General features: G+C 29.7%; 2 protein-coding genes across 3 annotated transcripts in view; one reads left to right on the forward strand and one right to left on the reverse strand.

The window, feature by feature from the left end:
- Positions 1-8,989, reverse strand: part of LOC106692463 (ciliary microtubule inner protein 2B) — a 96,530-nt gene that overhangs the window by 57,510 nt on the left and 30,031 nt on the right. The gene's annotated exons all lie outside the window — the stretch shown is intronic.
- Positions 1-8,989, forward strand: part of LOC106692462 (caspase-14) — a 106,009-nt gene that overhangs the window by 13,866 nt on the left and 83,154 nt on the right. The window contains exon 1 of one of the 2 annotated variants that reach the window (XR_010843866.1): positions 5,695-5,835. The exons of the other annotated variant lie outside the window; for it this stretch is intronic. The gene's annotated coding sequence lies outside the window, so the exon portion shown is untranslated. Of the gene's footprint in view, positions 1-5,694; positions 5,836-8,989 lie in introns of those variants that run through there. 2 annotated transcript variants of the gene reach the window in all.

The raw sequence follows: 8,989 nt of genomic DNA on the forward strand, positions 1-8,989 counted from the left end.
TTATATATATATATTTTTTTTTTTTTTTTTACTCCTATTTTATAAGATTTACTTGGATGAAATCGTAGTTCTATCATTGGGCGGTCAGTAGAACTAGTTACCCAGTTTAAAGAACAATGAATGAATGAGGGCTCCCAGACCACACCGGTGGCCGCCTTTCCTGAAGGAGAAATCATATTCTGAAGAAAGAAAGACCTCTAACAAGGAGCACGCTCTTATCCGCACCAGTAATTTTATTTAACGTGTCCACATTTATATATGAGTGTGTGTGAGTTAAAATACTCAGTCAAGTAAAAATAAGGAAGAAATAGACACAAAGTGAATGGTTGTTTGATAATAGTAATTATCATATACAATGCTTATCATTTATGTATCTATGTATGTATATATAAACGTTTCTCGAAGGTAAAATACACTGTTACAACTTTATAGGAGAGCTGTTTGAGAAGAAGTTTCTTTTTGAACCTATAAATTTACAAGAGATTGGTTCGAATGTTTATCCACAATAAACTTTTCAATTATTCAACCGATTTACACCCTGTTTTTTTTTCAAAACGATCTGTGTCGTAAAGGTTTAAAAAAAAATGAACAAAATTAAACATTTTTGGTGCCTATTAAGAAAGTATATCTATTTTTCGCGGTTATTACATACCAATCGATTCATCACTTTCTGAAGAAAAAGATAAAAATATGACAGATTAAATTAAATGATTTTATATTCAGAAGAAGATTAAATAGCTAACCAGGCATTAAGTTAAGTAGGCCAATTAAATTTTTCAATATTTCTCCTGATATCCATTGTTCGTAAAAAAATATTGCTACAACCGTTGGAAAGCTGAATTTATACTCTACCAACCCGATTTAAACTAATTTTATAAGGATGAAATATTATTTTGAAATAAATAATAACTTTTTAAACGTTTTATGATGAATCTTCGGGTCTAATTTGATTAATTAGATCCGGTTTATGTCATTAGGTGTTGTTTATAGGGCTTTAACAAAATTTTAAGTTTCGTGTAGAATCGTTAAGTCGTGTTGAGCCGTAAGGCGAAAAGTCAAAGTGCAAAAAAAAAATTATTTTCCGATTTTTCGAAAATATGTATTAAAGGTTTCTTTCCAAAAAAATTGTTTACCGTACTTCGATAGTCTGTACAAATTATTTAAACATCTTTCTTGATTAATATTAATTAAATTCCCCACAAAAACAAAAAAACTATTATTGGTGAAGATTTAGCCTATTGATTTTTTACCCATATTTTTAAAAAAAGTGTATAATTTAGGCAGGTTCTCTTTGAATGTTTTTCATTTTTTTATTACAACTTGCAATTTGTACTCCATCGATCATTCTAAATGATCATTTGATATAGTTAATTGACTTCATAGATCCTTATTGAACTAATATTAAGTAATTAGGCACGAAAGTTTTGTATTACCATTTTATAGAAACCAGTTAGTACAGCGTATAGAGATATATTAACCCATTTGTATTATATATTGTTAACTTATATTTTATTACAAATTGTTATTTGCCTCTGTAAACTAAATAGATATAATCAATAATTAATTCAATATGTGAATAAAAGTGTTGTTGTAATTTTAACTGAATGTATTAATATCGATTACAAACTTTCAATTGTGTTCAATTAATTTATACACTTCCCCCAATATAGCAATGTTGAAGCATTTTCGGATCTGCCGGTAAAAATATAATTACCCAGAGTATTGTTATTTGCTATATTTGCTTAGCTACGATGGAATTCATAATGTATAGTAAAATATAAGATTTTTTTTAAATCTGATGCGCTGCGCGCATCTCATAACTTTCTCTTACCACCCTAATCACGACCCTAAGTTTTGTGTAGAATGGTGGGTTCGTGTTCAAGTTATCCCAATTTTTTGTGATTTTCGAACCTAAAGAGTAAGAACACGAAAAAGTTAACAAAGTGAATTGTATTACTGTTTTATGGACGTGATTAATTTTAGGAAATTCAAAATTTAAAAATGACATTACTTTGTGAATGATATTTCTTTTTCTTTCTTGAAATATTAAGAATTAAAATTTATGGTCCATTGGTTGTCGACACAGGAAACCCAGAAGACATTCTGGCCTTGTAACCACATCCTCCATTCATTCATTTCCAACTTCTGAAAACAAATAAAAATTCTGACGATAGATCTCATCTTAGGAGATTTAAATCTCAATCTTGGAAACCGCCTTGGGCAGGAGTAAAACGATGCCCATTCTGGGAAAGCCCTCAGCCTTGAGGAACCCGTTCTGGGTCAGGGATACTTTCTGTCACGGCTAAATCCCAGTTTGTCTTGACTTACAAACGCTCTCGGCGTTGTATATGCTGCAAAATATTGTTGGATCGCAGATGTACATCCTATAAAGATGGGTTAGCATCTACTTGTTGATACAGATATCCATGTGTAGAAGATAACCTATATGTAAATTGAAACGGAATGTTTACATCTGAAATGACTTCTTTTTAATTTATTGCAATAAATATCACCTCGATTATACGACCGGGATTAGATGTTCTGACTTCGTATTTGCATAGTCGTTGGAAAGATTGAAAAGAAGTATCAGTTACAAGTGAGGCACGGGAAAAGCTTGTCACTGTGACAGACGTTCGCTTGTCTTTGTATGCATAAGTAACTATATTCCTTCCAACCATTAAACCTAAAGATAGATTTCGAGCTTTACTCTTCGAGATAAATTCCGTTTTCTTTGTTATTAATTGTGATGGTGTGTTTTTCGGTCATTCCTATCTTATTCATATGCCGAATACCATGATTGGTTGGGTAGAAATAACTTTTATTTTAAGAAAAAGTAAAAGTTCGGCCAACACACCTTCCACATCGACTGATAAAATATTTTCCTTTGTTGTGTTGTTTATAACGATATCTATCAACTACTTACCTATTACTTCCAACTTTCTTATCCTGCCGAGACTTACTTCCTTATTGTTCATTTTAATTTGTAGAATGGCGGAAGGAACAACAGTTTCAACATTAATGCAATATGAAGAATGTTAGTAATATGAAATAACGGAACTACATTATTTTCATGAAATCGCCTCAATCCTCAAACGAAGAAATAATCTGTGCTAACTTACCCTAATTCTGTTAAAAAAAAATTAGTTACGTAATTATTATCACCTTATGCGTTTGATTGTAATTAGTCAAAAAATTCGAAGACTTCGTCGGTTGCTATGGCATCCGTCGTTTGGTTTATAGAGGAATGTAGTACTAAAATCATTTTTTTTATTTTCATTTTTTCAACTTTTAAAAAATAGAAACCAGGTTTGAGAAACTCTAATGTGATATTTGGGGTTGCGTAAAAATTTATTTTAAATATTTTTTTCTTTTAAAAATTGATTATTCATAGCTATTTACAAAAATTAAAAATCAATTTTTTTTTCGTAATTATTGCTATATCCTCTATGTATGTACTATTTTTAAGTATTTAGTTTTGTATTCATTCATATCCTCATTTTTGTGTTTTAATATGCAATTAATATACTATTATATTTTTATTGACGGATTTCTATACCAGCACCTAATATCTACATAATGACACTAACCAACAAGGGACCCTGAATTAATCCGACAGATATAAAATCAAAACTAATACGAATAAAAACACGCAATACGTGGTCGCCTTTACTATCTCCAGTCAGTCCTTATCTGATTGTTTATTAAATAGAAATGCATAACTGAGTCTGGTTCATAATGAACTTAACCAGATAGGGATGATTCGTTTAAATACGTGTTTATTAAAAATCTATTTTCGATTTAAACGGTGTAAGCATTTGAAACTTCAGAAATACGTACTAATAAATATTTAACGAGAAAATAGATGTATGTTCAACAAGAATATTATAAAGATCGGGAAAAAAAAAATTGAATATTTTCAGGAAAAAAATATAATTTTGATATTCTTGGGTAGTTAAAAATGATCCTACCATTTTTCACAAAATTTAATGGAGTAGTTTTTAAGGAAAACATAATATGATATAACGTGTCTTAAAGATTTTAGTTTGGTCCATCCGCAACTCAGGTGGTTAGGCCTGGGTCTATCGATTTGAGATATGCGGGTGGCACCGGTTCGAATCCGGCCGGCCCAGGGGTGTTGACTTTTTTCATTAAGTGGTGGTCCCACAAAATGAAGAACTTGACCCTACCCCCCTCAATATGCTTAGAATAAGCGGATTACTTGCAGATAACCAAGCAAACATCACCTTCGCTGTGGATTGCCTTAAAAAAAAATCCTTGTATTCCTTAACCTAACACCGTACCTAAGTTGATGAGTACTAATGAGAATGATGGCATTAAAAATAAATTTTAATTATATTTATTTTTTTAAATTTATTTTAACAACAGATATATATATTGAATAACGATACATATGTGTACACATACTCCTCATAACATTATTCCAGTATATATAAGAAGATGGTCAGGGTTGCGGTCAAAAGAGAAACAAAAATAGTTTACAACTATTTATTTTTCGACGTTTCGCCCCACTTATCAGGGCTTCATCAGGACTGTTCAAAGGTAAAGTATGAACAGAAGGTGATAATAAATTGATTATTGTCGACAATTGATTATTGTCGCATTCTGTTCAACCTTTACCTAAGAACAGCCCTGACGAAGCCCTGCAAAGTGGGACTAAACGTCGGAAAATAAATAGTTGTAAACTATTTTTGTTTCTCTTTTGACCGCAACCCTGACCATCTTCTTATATATTTTTGTTCTCTCTTGACCGCAACCCTGACCATCTTCTTATATATCAATTTTTACGGTCAACTATATATACATATATACATTATTCCCGCAAATCACGGTCCACTCGTTCTTTCCCCATTTAATCGGAATAGGTTAGATTTTTCTTATATTGACCAAATATAAATAAACATTGAACCAATAGTGGTTTTTTGAGCCATCTCATCCTGTCTAATTCACTTTTTCTTATAGGAGCCTTTCCCTCCTCACCATTGCTTTGCGTTTTCATTCAAATAAATACAAATATAACCATCCTACTGTACTCTCTTTAATGGAACAATTGTATTTAATTAATCTATATATCCCTAAATCTAAACCAATTGGGAAGCATTTGGAATCCGGGAATGGTCTGCGAGTATTGTATATTTACCACTGTATTAATTAATTTATCAAGAGATATGTGAATGTTTGGTATTATAATAGCATCGGCCTTGCCTTTTTTACGACTATCGATTCAGCAAATTTTTCCAAAAATATATTTCTGTAATATTTTATTCATTTCGATTATATTGATTAACGTGTTTCAACGGCGACTATTTTTCGACCTTGGCTAGTCACAAGCATTTTAAAAATGAATCTATTCGATCCGATCCTCAATGTTTTATGTGAACAATGCAACAGGTGTGCAAAAGCTGTGCTTCTGAAACATTTTTTTTTTCGTTCTTCTTTAATTTGTGATAAGCACCAGAAAAAAAAATTGTTTTACCTCATTTATTGTCTATTCTTTGCAACAGATGCATGTTCATAATAACATCTCTTGAAGTTGCTGGATGCAGGAAGTACAAATTACACATATTGTTGCAGTACATGCAGCCCACTCAACTAACGATCTGAGTGGGTTAGTATGTTTGCTACCTGTGTGCAACGGACAGTTCTATCTCGTGTGCTGTCAGTCGTAACGTAAAATTGCAAGTTTTATATCCTTGGGAAGTTAATTCGTGTAAATAACTATGTTGTTAATTGTTGAATACACGCCCTGGTATAAAGTGATAATGCACCGCTTAGAGATCTATGACGGCATGCCAACAATGGATTTGGTGATTTCTTGTAAGTATATTTTCTACATATATATTATATATTTTACATAAATAAACATTTATTTGAGGATATATATTTAATTTATCTATAATATTAGAAAATACTTATTTAAAATATATTAATTATTAAAGATATTTGTGAAGTATTGTTATTAAAATAAAAATTAGGATTTTTTTTAAAGGGAAACCTATTTTTTGTTCGTCTACTTTACTGAGGATCTCTTTTATTTTTTGTTTTTTTATACATCTAAACTCGATTAATATGATCAAAAATGTTTTTTTCTCATTTTTCACATACACAAAACAAATAGATTGTTATAATAATAACCATTAAATACAATTAGAACAAAGTCAGAATATAGTACAAGTGCCGGGAAGAAAAAAAGGCAGTTATTTTACCCCAATTTTTGATTACTTTAATGAAAACTAGGTATAATTACTAGCCAAAATTAATGAGTCTGTCAAGTATAGAGAGGAGGAATACAAAATGGCGGCTGTTTTCAAAACCTTAAAACAACATTAATTTTTCATTCGGACCTCTATATCTTAAAAACTACCAACAACACTAGAAAATCTAGAGAACATTATTTAAAGAAGAGTAAATTTGCTGAAATATAAGCTCTAAAAGAGCTAGTTAAGCCCAATGGTTCTCGAGATATAGCTTTTTAAAAAGCAAAATTTCTTAAAAATCTACTGAAAGATTAGTGGTAAGTTAATTTATTTTGAGAAATCTATATCTCAGGAACTATGTGACGTACAGATGCCTATTAGCCCTCAAATTAAAGCTAGTTTAACGGACTATAAAGAAGTTTATTACCTTTACCTTTGTAGAAAAAGTAGTTTTCATGATATTTGCTAAAATAAATTGATTTATAGTCGTTCGGACAATAAGTTTGATTTATGAAAAACTTTATTTCAGAAACTATTGGACGTACAGATATCTGCCAGCACTAAAATTAAAGCTAGTACTATAAAATAGTAATAGTGTTTATTTTTGTAGTAGTAGTTTTTATGATATTTGACAAAATAAACTCACAAAATGTTAATTTCTAGTTGTTCATATAAAATGTTGGATTTGTGAAAAAATATATCTCTAGACCCTTAAAAGGCACATATGTCTGCCAACACTCAAAATAAAGGAAATTGAACTTACTGTAAAGTAGTTTATGACACTTATCTTCGTAGGGGTAGTAGTTTTTATGATATTCACATATGAATATAAATTTGGCAAATGAAAATTTGTCCGAACAATTATAAATCAATTTATTTTAGCAAATTTCATGTAAACTATTACTCCTACGAAGATAAACAACATATACTACTTTATAGCTCATTAAACTAGCCTTAATTTGAGTGCTAATAGACATCTGTACATTAAATGGTTTTTGAGATATAAATTTTCAAAATAAATTCACTAACTACTGATCTTTCAGTACGTCCTATACAACATTTTTATGAAATGTTGCTTTTTAAAATGCTATATCTCGAAAACTATTTAACGTAAATAACTCGATTAGGGCTCATATTTTAGAAAATGTACTCTTTTTTAAATGACGTTCTCTTAGGTTTTCTTGTTTTATTCATACTTTTTAAGATATAGAGCTCCGAATGAAAAATTAGTTTTTTTTTATCGCTTTTTGGAACAACCGCCATTTTTTATTCCCCCTACCTATACTTGGCAGACTCATCTATTTTGACTATTAATTATACATCTTTTTCATTAAGGTAATCAAAAATTGGGGTGAGATTTTTTCCTTTTTCCTCCTCTTGGGTTCTTGTACTAATAGGATAGTATGAACAAACCGGCTTCTAGGGCGCATTGGCTAGAATCTTTGGACACTTTTCTATTATTTTTACTTCTACTTACCTATAATCGGTGAATCAATGAGTAATTAAGTTTTTTTTAATACTTGATAATTCTTATCCTCATTGATAGTCCAACAGTGGTTGAATGCCAAATAGTAAAAAAACTTCCCCTAAAGTACCTTCAATTTTGTTTATTCGAAATATTTATCCAGTTATCATTGTTGGCAATAATGAGCAATAGATAAATACAAAATATTAAAAAAAAAATTGATGGTACTACTGAAGGAGAAAAATATAAAGAGGTTCGAATCGGAAAAACCGAGATTATATGTAAAACCGAGATAAAACAAGTATATGTTTATGACTTCGTTATATTTTATTAAACTGTTGTGTTCTTAGGAGGAAAAAAGTTAATATTCGTCATTTCCATCTTAAGAACCTATGTATTTTTATAGCAACAGAAAATTTTTATTTTCCGAGTGAATGAAAATTTTCATTAAAATCGGCGTTCCCACGTCCTTAGACTTCTAGTTACTCAAAATCTTTTAGATAACTAATCGTGCGTATGACTCGACTGATTAGTTTTAACAGGAAAAAAATGCCATTATATAAGTTATTTTATTCTAAAATTTCAATATCTAAAAACTCCATACTTGACTTACACCACTATGCATTAAACGGCCTATATAATTTTCTTATGAAAAATCACTAAAAGTGTAATGAACCATGAATTATTCCTTATTTAATAAAAAAATTTTATAACTGTATAAACGGATCTTCAACTTAATATAACTAAGATTTCAGGACCAACATTGATTATGGTATGAAATCATGTTGTGTTCAACATGAGATTGATGTAAAACAACTTTTAAAGCTAAAATGATGCAAAATCATTCTCTAGTAAAAAAAGTCCACATTTTTCCCCTATTAGTATAATATGAGGAGAGGATGGTTGGGGTTGTGGTCAGAATATAACATAAATAAGTTTAAAAAACTAATTTAGTTAATTAGTTAATTAATTAACGTGGCAACGTTTTGGCCAGAATTTCTAGCCTTCATCAGGGCTAAGAACAAAGAACAAGATAACCCCTAAATACAAAAAAATAAAAAGAGAAAATATAAACAGAATGATTATAGTAAATAATTGTACAGAATAAAATTAATAAAAATAAAGTGATGAAAGAAGTGGAAAATAAAACGTATATCTTGGTAATTAAGTATAATTATAAGTATAAAAGTATAAGTATGTAAGTAAAATAACATAATTAAGGAAATAAAAATTTAAAGTTATATAATACAAAGAAATATGATTATTTTAATTTAGTAATAATTAGTTAATAAGTTAATAATGGTTCACT

This window comes from Halyomorpha halys, unplaced genomic scaffold (genome assembly GCF_000696795.3).
Source record: "Halyomorpha halys isolate HHAL.00 unplaced genomic scaffold, Hhal_1.1 Scaffold58.1, whole genome shotgun sequence".
Lineage (NCBI taxonomy): Eukaryota > Metazoa > Arthropoda > Insecta > Hemiptera > Pentatomidae > Halyomorpha > Halyomorpha halys.